The 15,659-nt window shown below is 38.5% G+C and overlaps 1 protein-coding gene across 3 annotated transcripts in view; it reads left to right on the forward strand.

Annotated features, from left to right (window-relative positions):
• Positions 1-15,659, forward strand: part of LOC122577620 (thyroid receptor-interacting protein 11-like) — a 44,963-nt gene that overhangs the window by 7,105 nt on the left and 22,199 nt on the right. The window contains exon 1 of one of the 3 annotated variants that reach the window (XM_043749032.1): positions 5,049-5,258. The exons of 1 other annotated variant lie outside the window; for it this stretch is intronic. The gene's annotated coding sequence lies outside the window, so the exon portion shown is untranslated. Of the gene's footprint in view, positions 1-5,048; positions 5,259-8,859; positions 9,013-15,659 lie in introns of those variants that run through there. One more of the 3 variants, XM_043749033.1, reaches the window with a different exon arrangement.

Genomic DNA, 15,659 nt, shown 5'->3' on the forward strand with positions numbered 1-15,659 from the left:
AAAAATACATATATCTAATTTTTACCTTAAGCGTGCTACATCGTTTTATTGAAAGAAATATTTACTCTTGTCTAAGGAAGCGAAAAAATTACGCGTTAAGACGTGCATATACATTTTAGGACAAAACAAATTGAACGAGTGACTCTTTAAGTTTAATTAATTGTCAGAGTAGGTAGTTTATTAAATTCGTATTAACTAGAAAGATACATTGTTCGGATTATCCGAGAGGACAAATTATTCCGTACTAAAACAGTTACGTAACTTCGCCAATCGAGAAAGCAATTTCAAAATTAAACACGAGACGATCTAATCTTCTTTCTCGCTAATAACTGATACCATTAAAAATGATAGAAAACAAAATAGAAAATGAAAGAAGGATAAAAAAATTATTGAGTGTTTATCGAAGTTGGCAGTATCAAGATATAAAGAATGAAAAATATCGTAGAAGGAGATGGCTGAAAAGGCCACTTCGATATTGCACTGTTTCAGTACCACGGCAAGAACGTTCGCTAGGAATGCGAGATAAGCTCGATAACCATAGCCTCGCACTTTATTTCATATCTTGGACCAACAAAGGATTGGTCTTAAACCTCTCTCTGTTCATCCTCATCATCGTTGTGAACACCGTTCAAAAAGAAACGTTTCATTCTGTTCGACATTATTCTTATTGTCGTACCATATCAAATTCGTCCCTAGCGGTTGTTCGAATTAAAATTAGTCTTTCTACACGATCGCGATGGGGTCGGGCACGTGTGGCTTCAACGCGACCGATCACAAGACATTGTGCCACTCACGAGCACCGGATGTAGCCGGTGACCTCCGCCACTTCGGCTTTTAATAACTAATCAGATGCTGAAGCATCGTACTGTTTCCATCAGAGCGATCGCGTAAGAACTTGCGATTAAGCAAGATAAAATTCGTCGCAATGAGTCATTCCTTGCCGACAATGGTTCGCGACACATAAGTGATCGACGCATCATTTTTAATCGTCGCGGTTAATGCATCGTAAATTACTTAATGCTAAGTTTATTTATAGTATGATACGAATTATGCCCGTTTTTTATGTATGCTGAAGAAATTAAAAACGTGACCCTATATCCGTATAAGTATGTGCAGGTGAAACATGTTACGCGCAGATACGGCCTCTTGAAAATGAATATAATGCTGCGTTGATAGTTATTAATACAACTATCAGCTTAATTTGTCAACTGTGAGACACTTTATCGTAGTAGCGTTCGTACTGGCTAAATACATATTAACTTAATAGGAGCACGTTAATTGCCGTTCCATAATGCCATTTGAACTTGCATTTAGCACTTATGTGTTTTCAAACGTACCTCGATAAATGACCGACCTCGTTCTATAACATCTTTACGAAATAGAAATAAGCGTTATCGAATTAGTCGTTGGAAAAGGCACGATTAGTTTTGCTGCGTAAGTGTTTCGATAAAAAACGTGTAGATTTGATGGGAGAAAATTCCTGTGATATTCAAAACATCGTAAGATGATTGATTCTGAAAAAATACTAAACTTCGATACACGAAGTTAAATAACCTTGCACAAAACTGATTGGAAACTTGAAAGAGCGAATCGAAAAACTTTGATCTATCTCGCTTTTCTCATAATTAATTCGAATGAGTTAAACGTTTTATCTTTTGACGAAAAAAAGGAAACGCATCGATCCGATGTAATCAGCGTTTGCCAGCGTTAATGGTTCGTTTTCGTTGATAACGCATCAGAGCATGATAGGCTGAATAACGGGGGTGCTTAGTCTCCGAGGGTGATAGTGTCTATGACTACCCTCCACGAATGGCTATAAATGTAGGTCGAGCGAGCTTTCACTTCGCTTACGTGTCTATCGCTACTCTGTTCGTCTAATTAAGAATTTCGCCAAAAGGTCAGTAGAACAAACCCTTAAATGTTATTTTTATTCGTTAATATTAGAACTACCGCCCCACGCTATCTCTTTGAACGCCACTTTAGTTGATAGCTTTTAATAATACGACCGCCATGAAATTTCACTCGAGAACAAAGTACTACTTACGAAACAGTATCGTTTCCTTTATTCTTTTATTTGAATAGCCGGCAGTGCACGATTGAAAATTTCAATGAATCAAACAAAATGGATTAAGTTCGCTTTAATAGAGGCTGCTTCGCTTGCAAGGATATCGACTATCGGCATTATGTCGATAAAATTCGAAGAAAATCTGATAAAGTGTGTTACGAAACATTCGCTGTAATTGTGCCGAGATAGTAGAAAATAAACTGTTAACTAAATCCACGTGAAATCTAATTGTACGATAGGTCTAACAAACTAATAACTATGCTCAAGTAAAAATGTTTTCCACTATTCTTGGAACCAAATTCCAACATATTTTACAACATATATGGATCTGTATATGAAATTAACATTTCAACAGCTTCAAAGCGATCTATTCATTAGATATAGCTTTTGCTATCATCAACCTCCTCTTCATTTCCAAATACGATGATATCAATCGCTGTTCTCAAAGTTATCAAAAAATCTTAAGACGCTTTTTAATGACAGACGTGGACAAACGTGGACAAACATGGATAAACGTGGACAAACGTGGACAAACGTGTTGTATCAATGACGTACCAAGTTAGTTTCCAGTCGGCGAAACAGTACTCTTTCGGTGAAAAAGGAAATTCCTCGTAGGTGGGCTCGTACCCACAAAAAACGACGCTGACTGTGATGCCAGTGGGGGAAGAAGCTGAAGAGGGCAATCCCGTGATTATCATAATGTCACCGGTAATGTACCTTTTCCAGTCTGGTTTCCTTCAGCTGCGCCCGCAGCACCCGTTCACATGGGGGCCGATAAAAATGTCCTGTCGTTAACAGTGACGCGTTATACATTCGTACACAAACATATCCCAACGGAAAAGGTGGTAGCCTGGCCTAATTACATTATTCATGACTACGTCTGCAGTGTTCTTTCGTCTGAACGACACATTTTGCTCGACAGAGAAAACTTTTTTTTTAATGAATCTTTATGCGCTCTGGAAAGTGCGGATTCGCGACGTGAAAACATTCCGTTACTTTTAGCAAGATTTTTACCTTTCAACTGGTTACTTCTTTTCGCTTCTTTCATTGCGAAGGGATAATGTTAACAAATCGAAGCAATATTCATAGGCATATCATAAACCGTGGAAAATGTAAATGTTTGGTTTTCAACGCGTTGTCTAAAGTGAAGGTAGTACAAGATTCGGTATGGTTCCTTTTTCCACGTTATAAATTTTTTCTAGTGAGTGTAACGATCTATAGTGAATACATAGAATGCAGAAGTTTTATTCAAAATGGTAATAGTGTATATTCATTGTGAAGTTCATCTCGCGGAAGGACATCTTCGTGCAATTTGTTCGTTTAGAAAGATTGTATCCTCGTCTGAGTCGTTTTGTACCTTGTACCTTGTAATGCAGACTACATTTATCACAAGGTATGATTTGTATCATCGTATTTTTATGCAATTTCTTCGGTCTGATTACTTTAGAATTTTGTTTATAAATATTTATATTACTCAAGAACAGATTAAAGCGGATTGATATCTTGCTGAAATTAACCCTCGTTTATTAATTTTTTACTTACTAGCTGAAAGAGCTTTTGTCTAAAAATTTATCCGACAAAAAACTTAACATTGACCGAAATGAAAAAACAAACTTTCTAGAAACCTAGGTAACTTAATTGGCTCTCAACATGTTCATTATCCTCGACCTCTACTTCTGGAGCTAAAGCTCGCATTCATTTTCCACGAGTACCTATACCATAAAGCTAGATATTTTTCTACTTTTTCTTCCCATTTCAGCTATTTAGCAATTTCATGTAATTCCGAAGTCTTTAAAACTTTAACCAACGTGATTCTACCTTTGTACTCAGCCATACTTTCTCTTGATGATCCAAAACATATGAAAACAGATATTGAAGTAGACTTTTGACTCAAAGTTTGAATATTCTCACACGGAAGAGATGCACGCGGTAACCGAGCAACATTAGGAAGTAGCGTATCGTGTCTTGTCTCCAAGGCCCAAGGATCGTCATCGTGGTACACAAAGAGACTCGTGTACGATCATTTGCGTGCAAACGTGACAGTGTCTATGACACGCAGTATGCGTGCAACGATCGTCCATCGCTCGGATGCACTTGCGTTTGTCATCGGAAAGCGAACTAATGGAATTGCATCGAGCGTGGCATACGCACGTGCAAGCCGAATATATTGTTGTACAGATGCACCGACCAACGCATCGAATTAGACAAAATGATAACAATTTTAAAATGACGATTATTCATAGATCAATCACTTTGGTATTTCCTTTATTTAGATTATCGTTGATTAACGAACTCTAGGGTTCGCGTCCGAGACTGCCTTTGTCCTCGTCTTCCGCTCACGGCCAATATTAGGCTGGAAACTGTTAAAATAGAGTCGATAAAGCGATATAGATTTCTCGGAAAAATGGTCTATACTGACTCATCAAACACCTGCAAGATCATCAAACTAAACATTGCATTGTCCTTAGCCGCGCTGTTAAAAGCAAGTCCAGAAACCAACTGACCATAAAATGATAGTTACATTTTCGTCCAGTGCCCTGTCTGCTCCGACACATCCGTCTTGTAAAAGGTAGAGTCCCTGGGACATAAGCTTACGTAGCGTCAAAGTTTGGCTAGCGACACACGTGGCCGCCGCACCGCGCCGGTGTAACTGAGCGTTTTCTACCTGCATTTCTTTCTGTGTCTGTTCTCGGAGCCCACGGTAATGCGCTTTTCGTTTACACAGGCCCGACTGTACTTGGTTCGGGTGTATGCTCGCACGCGCACACCTGATCTACAATCTACACCTATGTATGTAGCTGTAAAAACCACCGTATGTACATACGTATCTTTGATATCTGCGTTCGCGGTTATGGCGCGAGCGTTTGTGTGTCAGTAGTAGAACGTGGCCTCTTGGTGCGTGTGCCCTCTCCATGGGGAGGGTTGCTAGGTGGTAGGAGGTGGAGTAGTCGCGAACGCACAGTCGCTTCTCGACGATCGGACCGTAAACGTGGCGTTGCTGTCCAGCACGTGACGAACGTGTTCTTCCTTGGCCGCGAGCGAACTCCTCCGTGCCGCAACCACGCATCTACGCAACTTTTTCCCCCCTGACCTTCCATCCCTGGGAATTCTTGTGGTGTTTCACTCGAAGGCAAACGTAAGGAGGTGACTACGTTTGGTGATTCTCATTGGCAGATGAGCACGACTCGTACAAGTAAGAGGATATGTTTTCTTTATTTGATTCTTTTTAAACAGACGTTAAGTAGGGTTCGATAGCTACCATTAACTTTCAGCTTCGATGGATTTTGTTAGTTCCAAATGCTATAAATATATACTCGAATTGAAATTCTAGATAAAACAGGTTGGAAAGATAGTGGATAGAAAAAGTTTTAATGTCGTGACGTATCTATTTGATGGAGGACTTGTCAGTAACGCGTGGATTTAGAGCATAAACGTATGTTTGTATCGAGTGTACGTGCACGCTCGCTCGTAATAGAGGTAACCGATAAGCGATATTTAGCTGGAGCCGATTAAGAGAACGAATCGAAACACACCGTGACAGGATTACCGTATCGGGCAGCCGCTGCTAATATTTGTCACGATTCCCGATAAGAATCGCGTTACAATGTTACATATAGTTGATTCCTCGGTACGTTTAACTAGCTGTAAAACGAACGCAAGAGACACACGAGACACAGAGACATTGCGAACTTGCAGTATATTACGTTTCCTCGTACTGTGTCTCAAAGAGAGCGTTCATGCTCGTTCGTAATGACGCGATGCTCCTTCAAACCTGCACCCGAACGATATTTAAACCCAAACGAGACGTACTATATGTTAATAATCATTCTTCACGATCGAATTACCTCATAATAAAGATTAATTGCACGAGAGACCTGGATGGCGCAGAGGGTGCGCAACAAGTTTCCAACCGGGCACAGTTTAACTTCGTCTCTTCTAGATTGGAAAACATCCTCCATTAGAATCGTCAGGTAATTACCAACTTTTCTGCCTCTAAAACTATTTATCGAGACATCTAATTCGTTCCAAGTCTTTCTCGACTCGTTTCGAGTTTTTAGTCAAATTGTATGATTTTTCTTTGCGACTTACGTTTAGAAGCAAAAAGATCTCTCGCAAAGAATCCTTCTCGATAATCAGATGAAAGAATAGGCAACCGATATGTTACTTACACGAATGCAAATCATGTTCGTACATGGTGATATTTTCCATAGAGTTTACCGTCTCTCCGTGTCTTAAAATGGCTATTGCAACCGACTCGCGGCCCATTTGTCGACGATGATATTCAGTACGGCGTAACAAACCGCTCGAAACGTTGCGAACATTATGAACAGGATTAACACTCGCTATGCAAATAACCCTATGAAATGATTTTCCACAAACGTATTTCGAAACGCGAACGCTGCTGCACCCGGTAAACACAGAGATTTCCGGCGTTGAATCGCCTAACTGCGTCATTGGTTCATATTTTGAGAACGTGGATCGATTGTTAGGATATCGATGGTCATATAGTTTCGTTTTTAGGACGGGTTATCGACTGAACGGCTATGACTTAGGCGATATTTTGGGAAAGCAAGTATAGAAGAATTAATACAACGGAGTGGCAAAAATATAGTACTGAATTAAATATTATCGTTTTAAATTTTCTTCGTTTAAGCTTGTAAGAAACAAACAGTTCTCCTAAATTATCATCTTCCAAAAACCATACATCAAGAGAAGTCAATTTTTTATACAAACACCTTAATCACGAGATATTTCGTGTAATTACCAAGTCTTTCAATAAACTATTATATTAACATATATCCTGTAGAATAGAATTACTACCAATATTTTCAACTGTCAGTATTATCTTTCTGAAGAACTTTTTATCTAATATCAACTTTTTAACTTTTAAATAAAAAAATATTAGGTTTAGTTTTACCTCGAACGACTAAAAATGAAACGCGAACGGTGAAACGCGAGCACGCTATCGGTAGATAATAGACGAAGGACGAACTTACCTATGATTACTTAACGAACGGAACGATTAGCCGTATACACGTTCGTTACCGTCATCTTTGTTGTAAAAGTCAGTGTGTAGGCTATCGCGTGATAAAATTCGCAGTGCACGCTTATTTGAGTGCCATAGTGATTATGTGCACCAATACCGCGATGTTTTCCGTTTTTAACGTACTCCTTTTTCTAATCGTTGACGTTTCGAACGAATTGTGGTCGTTTAAAATCCATTTAAAAATACGCATCCTTCACTAACGATGATTAATAGAGAAGATTAAAAATTTCGTCGACTTAAAATGAATTTACAAAACAAGTTTCAGTGATTCGAAACTCGTCTAGATGTATAGATGTATAGATTCTTGATTGACGATAATTAACACCATGGAAAATAGAACGTGGCACGAGAATGATATACATAATATTTTTTCTGCTCGGTGCCATCACGTCGCTACGCTTCTAAAACTGTGACTAAGATTGCGTATCTTACAATCGATAGATTAACGTACAGCCTAATTTGTCGAAGTTCTATACAGACGCGACGTTATTTCGATCGCGCCGATACAGCTGGCTTTTTTATCGCATAGAACTTATAACGTTTTCATTATCGCACGATGCAAAACGTACGGAGAATTAATACTCGCTTGTATAATATTCACGTAAGCGAAACCGATATTCAAATGTTCGCTTAACATTTCCCTATTAAAACAAGAAAGAAAAAAGCAATTGGAATAGTCTTAAACTTCGAGTGAACCGAAAAAATGTGTCATTTATGAAGTACGTAAGTTGTATGGAACGTACGTACATTACTTGCAATTAATTAAATCGATCCTTGTACTTTAACCTTAGAGACAGTAGTTCAGAATCCTTTGTAATGTTCAGTTGCACCTGTGTTAGTCTGTTGCTTATCTATTTTTTGCATGTCACGTTTCCAACATGTTACATTGATAAGTGATAAGACATTCTTAAAAAATTAATTCGTTACTGAAACTAAGCGAATTTGTGCTTTTTAACTATTCTCTTAAGTACATTCTTTATTTTCATTTGAGTTCTAGGTTTACTTAAGAAAGTTCTCAAACGTCGCTAAAATTTCATACGATTTTTATACGAACGCAATCGAGATAGCATATTATCGCGAAGGATCTTGTCGATTGGAAATATCTTCCAAGTTAACAAGTATTTTTCTAAATAACCAGACGAACCTCGCACCTGAATGAAAAGGAAAAGTTGTTCACAGCCGCGTGCCATGAAAATAAAAATGCTGGTAAAGATGCAAGCGTCACCAAGGCCTGCGTTCACCGATCGAGTTGCGCAATACGAGTCTTCAGAATTACAGTATTCATTTTTTTGTTACGTTCGAACGATAGGAAAAACGCCACGTTACATGAATTTATTTTGCCAACTAAAAGCTACCGACAGAACCAGGTAAATGAATTTTCCGTATTGGTAGATTTTCAACGGAAAATTGTATCGGTAATCTCGCAGAGAGCCAAATAGAAAATTTACAGTAACGCTATAAAAGCATAGGAATCAAAGGTAACAACGTAAATATAGAACGAGATTAATAAAGGCGTTTAGAAATTAAAATTTCACGTCACTGTCAAATTCACTGTTTGAAATATTTTCCATCAAGAAACGAACGGAAACAAGCAGCAGATATCGATTGGTTTCGAATAAAAAATAAATATCGAACGATTACTTGAAAAAAAATGAAAAGCAAAAATATCCGTGAAGGTGCGAGAGTAATCAAGGTCCCCGTCCAGCGATCCAGTTGCGCAATAAAACCGTCACGTGATTGTCGTACTGTGCTCCGCAGTTGCAAGAGTCACGTCAACGTAACAAGACGATCCGAGATTCGCAGATTTGGAGTAACGATAGGTGTGCGCAGAAAATACAGTGCAATATTTTCCGTTCATTAATTCAAAAGACCACGATGCAGCGACGTGTTTCGACTTTACGTAAGTAACCGTTGACAGTCGTGTCCAAAGTTCAGACGATAATGAAAAAGGGGAAACGCGACAGTTTGAGGAACAGTCGAGAAATTTCTGTTGCGTCAAATTGTTTTGAGCCGTTGCTGAAGATTTTTATAAGTAGGATGTTCGATTATACGAACAACGATAAAAATACTAGAATATTACCAACATCAACACGTGTATCGGCGTTACATTTAAAAAATTTTACATTTTAAATATTTAAATATTTTACGTGTTAAATATTTTCACACTGAAGCAACAGAGAGAAATATACACAGGAATCTACCGCGAATCTTTGAAATTAAATTTTGGCCTTCCATCCTAATAAATGCAAACCAATTTGCATAATTTCTCGAATAGCTATTCAACAATCTATCATATTGCTTGTGAACATTCGCGAGGTGTTTGATTTCTGCTGATTAGTTGCAGGCATCTTTAGAGATCCTCTAGAAAAGGATCCGACTAGCTTGTAATATATGGTGAAAGGTATAAAAGCAATGTACATACTTGTTTCAGAAGCTTGGCTCCAGATTTAAACTTCCAAAATGTATTTTCTAAGTTAATGAAAGGAAAAGAAAGAAAATCAATACCAATGTTTTTAATTTTAATTTCGATTTAAATTTAATTTGCAACAATACGACCGTGCACATTGCACAGAAATTTCTAACTTTCCAAATCCTTCGTGTCGAGTCATTGATCCAAGGAAAATTATCATCTTCGGCCAACTAATCTGTACGGGAGAATGTTCAAATAACAGTTTCATTCAGAACGAAGTAGAGCGCGGCGAGCTTTTAGAAAACACGTTAGATCGTGCATTCCGGCGGGAGGAAATTGTTAAGACAAATAAATTCGTTAAGTATATCCGGGTAAAAATTTTCACCGGGACATATGTGGCACATCCAGAAGGAGAGGAAACGTACACGAACACACAGGCGAAACGTATTCTAGTGGCTTCGATGCTCGTCGAACACCAGAGAACAGAGCGTAGGGGAGAAACTTAGGCGTGAATTGAAACACACGACGCGCGGAGTGCTGTAAACTCGAGTAAATTAACACCGACATATTTTCACTTAACGAAAGGAAAGGAAAAAAATATGAAAAAGAGAAGAGAAAACTTAGAAGAAGAAAAAAGGTAGACTGGCAAAATTTACGGCGTTATTTGTTTCGAGTCACTGACAACTGTTTCGTCACGCATGAACCTCGACGTCAACCAGCTAAATGAGAAGTGCCAGAAGAAATGATCTTTCAACTGTTTTTATAACTGAAGATAGCGCTAATGCGCCATTATGCACATGTAATCTCGGGCTGGAATCAAAGTCGTTGTTGAATTCGGGGGAAGTAATGTAATATGCGGGGGAAGGCAAATAATTAAAAGGTAAATTCGATGATAAATGTGGTTCATCTTTTCTGGCTGTATTTTTTTTGTTTGTAGAAATTAACAGGAACTATGATTATTATGCAACACACTGTCAAAGAATTTTATTATATCTGTACCCTTTATATGTAAAAAGATCATGACAATCCCATGGAACTCGTAAAGTACCAAACAAATCTTTCGTTTCTTTTCATCTACTACTACATCCTTTCTGTAGTTTACGAAATTTAGCTCCAAAACGTTAAACATCTTATTACATGAAACTTTCTTTTATCGAGCAACACATATGCCTACTTCAAATAGAAATAACAAAGAAAGTCTCGACTCTTTTGAAGGACCATACACTCGACATTTTTCGCTATTGGCGTTCTTCTTTGTTATCGTCCAACGTTAACAACGTCAACGTTATTAACAATAATCCATTTCAACCAAATTTTTCTAAGACGGTGCGGTGCGTCGATTGAGCAGCGCGTTTCACTGATCCTGGGGTATAAGAAATTACAGTCGATCGTCTATTAACAGCTGATTAATTGGATAGACCGATGGAAAACGGAGTTCACTGCAAATTGTGAAGGATCGTGGCACGGTGGAGCAACGAGACGTCACGGCAATTATTTGAGATTTCCCGGGCGCGTTTAAAGCTGTCCGCGCAACGAGCCTCTCTGGAACCGATTTGAATCAAATCGAGTCGAGTCTTTCAATCGATTTGACTACACTGAAAACTTTCGTTTTCACGAGAAACGGACCGATGTCGATAGTGGCATGAAGAAACATCGCAGTCGGAGTCGGAGCGATCGCGAGTTAAATCGAGCCAGCCCGGGGGAGGGGGGGGGGACGTTACAATTTCACGGTAGCGGAACAGAGAATGAGATTACCCACGTACCACGAACCGCAAATGCGGCTTCTCCCGATCTCTGTGCTCGCATACGCTCGCATTTTTAAACTCGACGCGACGCCACGTGTAATGCGCGGCCTGATCTGCTCATGGATGACCAAAGATCGATAGGTGATCGTGTATAATTGATACCAGAAAACAGTAAACCCGTGTATTTGATTTTTATCCGACATACTCTGCGATACGCTACTCTAAACTATGATAGAATTACCTGATATATTTTAGACCATTAATTAATATTTAAAGAGAACAACAAAATACGCTTTCGATTAATGAAAAAGCAATTTATCAAAATTACACTATCGTAGACGAAACTGTACTCTGGAAACAAGACTTTTGCAAAACATTTGATTCGATAACTTTTAGTTATAAAATTACGATTTGAGAAAAAAATGTATTGCAACCAGTTTAACATGTGTATTATATTAATTGATAATTTTCCATCGATTCGTTAAAACGAGTAAGTGGCTGTAAATAATAGTTTTCATGCCACTTTATACTAACTGGCTCGCTGCAAACCGATTATACACAATAATCGTAAATATCAATAATAATATAAATAATAATAAAAATAACGTTAATAACGCTGGTCACAGTTTGCCGTTCGTTGAATCAATCTCGTGCGACCGATACAACTTTGACAATCATTTTAAACCATAACAAGTACGGGCTTTGAAGTGTCGCGAATTACCAGCATCGCGTAGAGGGACACCGAGATTGAGTTGCGGGTAAGTTGGCAAAGTTGTCCCGGCAAATTTGTCGCTACACATTTCCACAGGAAGGCAGTAATTCATTATTACATTACTGTGTTGACATGCAATTAACCACGATTAGCAATTGGTTAAAATGTAATCAGATTTGCTTTGGAATCGGATCAAACGCATTGTTTCTTTCCAAAGTGTCAGCTGCAATATCTTGTCTCGATTCGGCGAGTAATCGTTCGAAATTAATACGCTAATTTTGTTTCGCAATGTGTTATAAAGAATCTGTCCTGCTTATTCGTGTTTGCACGAGTAAAGTTTTATGATTGAGTTCTGCTTCAATCCTTTGATCATCTTCTATCATAATCATGTTTCATTTTTATGAAAGCATTTCGTAATTCAAAAAGGATATATAAGAACAAATTCTAGGAAAGTCCTCTTCGAAATTAGAAAATTCCTCTAAAATCTCTAAAAATTAAAAAGTTCCTTTAACGTAATTATTATACATTGGAACAACTCCGAAACTTACGATGGATATTGAAAATTACAAACTTCAAATCCTTGATAAACGATGGAAATAATAGCAAATTTTGATTTCGTTACGTTAGCTAAAGTCTCGCTTTTCTATATCGTGAATAATAAAGGATAAACATAGTTTCTTCTATTTTAAACGAGAGGAATAAAACATTCAGAGGTATGGATGGTTTCTAGCAGTGAAACATGTTTGAGCTGTTCAAAGAACACGAACGTCTGACGTCTTTAAATATGTCAATTCGTTCTTTCATTCCTCTTCCTCTCTTTTTTTCATTTTTTTGCATAATGCCAACACTTTTCATCGTTTACTATTATCGCTACTATTCTACTATTTCATGCACTCTTGCCTTACTGAATAAATAATGCTCCTCAAGGCCCATTCCTGAATATATCTAAAGGTTTCCTAGATAACGATTATCGCTTGCGACTGAATTTTTATTGTCGAATGGTTTAGATAGCGATATATGGCGGATCACTAATAAATATACATGCGAAAAATTTATTAACTGTTATATACGACTCATGCAGTAGCCCTCATTAACGGAAAATAATGTCCCGACCTGACTTTTCTTCGTTAACACCGCGAACGATAGTTTGCCTCCACGAACTCGGAGGGTCTTGTGTTTGTCGTCGCAAATTCCTAAGAGTTTGTAAAATTTCCTAATTGCGGCAGGAAAACTTTGCGACATGATAATCTAGTTACGAAGGAAGGAAAGCTGTCAAAGAGAACTCGGAAAAATCGTTCTCTCTTGTAAGTATTTCACGAAATCTTCCAAAAGCTGCAACAATGCTTTTAGGAAAATTTTATCAAATGTTCGCTAAGAACTACTACAAGTTTCATGGTTTCCGAGTTGCGACATAAGATTGGAAGGATTTAATAAGCCATTAAAAAGTCACGTAGACCTACATACATATGTATATCACCAAGAAACGTCAACTGATACGTAACAGTGAACGATCATTTTATAAAACACTGCCATTTACATTACTAACGCAGGATATACATAACGTAAGACTGATCAAGAAATAACCAAGAAAACATAGTATACAACAACATAGTGTAATTTATTAGTGATTCTAACTATCGCTGTCATTAACACTGATATTAGCACACTTTTCTTAATATCACCTTGTGCCATTTACTCTCCCGTTTATAGGGAGACTGCGGAAAGTTTCTTTTTCTGGAACGGTGAGGTGTACCAAAGATCATGAACAGTCGATAAAACATTTGCGAGTCATGATACGACTATTGCATCAACGATATGCATTCAAATGAACCTATTACGTGAAAAGTTAAGTCTTATCCTGTAACTTTAAGGACGTAACTTGTACATAGGAATAAAGTAGATCAATTTCCTGATAGAACAAGGAGATTAATATTCACACGAGACCTATTTATATTTTTAGAAGAAACGCTACTACTATGGAAATGCTGCCAAGGATAGCTGAAAGGCGTAATAGGTGTATCGAAAGAGAATCGAATAGAAAGCAAATCGAATCGGACGATTCGTAGGAATCCCTTTTATCGTACGTCGGCGATAAAATTGATGAAATTCACATTAATAGTACACATGAACGCTACGTTACACATCATACGTCGTTAAAGTATTTGGAACGTATCGAGTTCTTTTTCGAACAGTCGATGTTTTATCAGCTTGATGGAGTGAATAAGCGCTAACACGTTTCAAGTACCAGCCAGGTTGCCCTCTTTTTCACCAAAAGCCGTCCGTTACCTCTTATCGAGTCCGACCGAACGCCGCGCCCCGCCGGTGTGAATTTCCAACGCGTCCCGTTCATTGTTTAAGGTTTTACAAATTCCATGAACTGGATGCCGAGTTTCTCTAAGGTCTTTCACACATGCCAGTGTGTATTTTCGGTGCTATTATTTGCTCAAGAATTACAAAACGGGGAGAGACACTCGCTTCCCAGGAAGGAGAGGAAGAAACCTGCTTTCCGGTGAATCTCGACGACTCGACGAACTTCCAGCTTGCGTTGACTTTATTTCGGTTACGCGAAATCGCGCGACATATGAGATTTTTCCGTTCGCATTACGTGACGTGGAACACAATGGCACGTGTCGAATGAGTAATACACTTTCTGAAACAGCATCGTACCTTTTTTCTTCTCTCTCTCCATTTCTCGATGCGTCACGCCGCGTCGGCTACATTCTGTTTGCAAACGCTCGAACCAGATACGTATTCGACGAAACGGAAGGGAGTGTTGAAATATTTGAAGATAAATGCAGGACTGTAGAGGATAATACAATGAATTGTTTCGTTGTTGGTGACACAGACATCGTTAGGAGTTTCAGGAACTTGCGGATAGTTGTAACTATCTTAATCAGGGGAGCGAAAAAGATTGAAAAAAGGAATCTTTGTTTGAGAGTTAAGATTTAATAAACTTACATAAAATGTCAGCTACAAGCGCGTCTTTCCACACAATCGAGCTGATTTTTTCCCGCTTTCTCAATATTTTGAATCGCACGCGGAGCGTAGGCAACGCATTAATTAAAGAGTGGTCTGCGATGTTGCGGCTGACTGTGAACCCAATTCCCTTATCTTCGACTGGAACGCGCTGAATGCTCACTTCTCAGTATCTAACGCGAGACACGGTGTACCTTTTCCATCCTGCTCGGCAATATCGCGAGAAGGGAACGAAGACACCGGTGGACTTACTCGGAAAGAGCCGAGGAGGCAGTAGAAAACGAAGAACAGGAAAAAAACGCAGCGATGGGAACGGCGAGTCTCGTCGCAAACACACTTGTCGCTTTGCTGACTAATCGCCGCTCGTCTCCTAACTCTGATCCTCTATTTCGTGATCGTGTGTCCTCAATGGGGGACATTCTCGCAACCGTTCGCGAAATTTAAGAGCCAAATTTGCTAATGTTACGATAAAAGTGAGCGTCGGGTCTGATAAAGAATCTCGAAAACTGTGATAATTTATGGCAACACAAGTAGAATTCATGTCATCGACGGCATTTGACGGTGATTCGTTTCTTTTCCAGGATTTCAATCGGTGATCGATTTTCTACTAAAATAAAGAATTTTGAGAATGTTCTATGAAGTTCATTTTGTATTGGTTAAGCTTGAAACTGTTTTTTGACCGATGATGTTGACTTTCAACGAGT

This window comes from Bombus pyrosoma, linkage group LG2 (assembly GCF_014825855.1).
Source record: "Bombus pyrosoma isolate SC7728 linkage group LG2, ASM1482585v1, whole genome shotgun sequence".
Taxonomy (NCBI): Eukaryota; Metazoa; Arthropoda; class Insecta; order Hymenoptera; family Apidae; genus Bombus; species Bombus pyrosoma.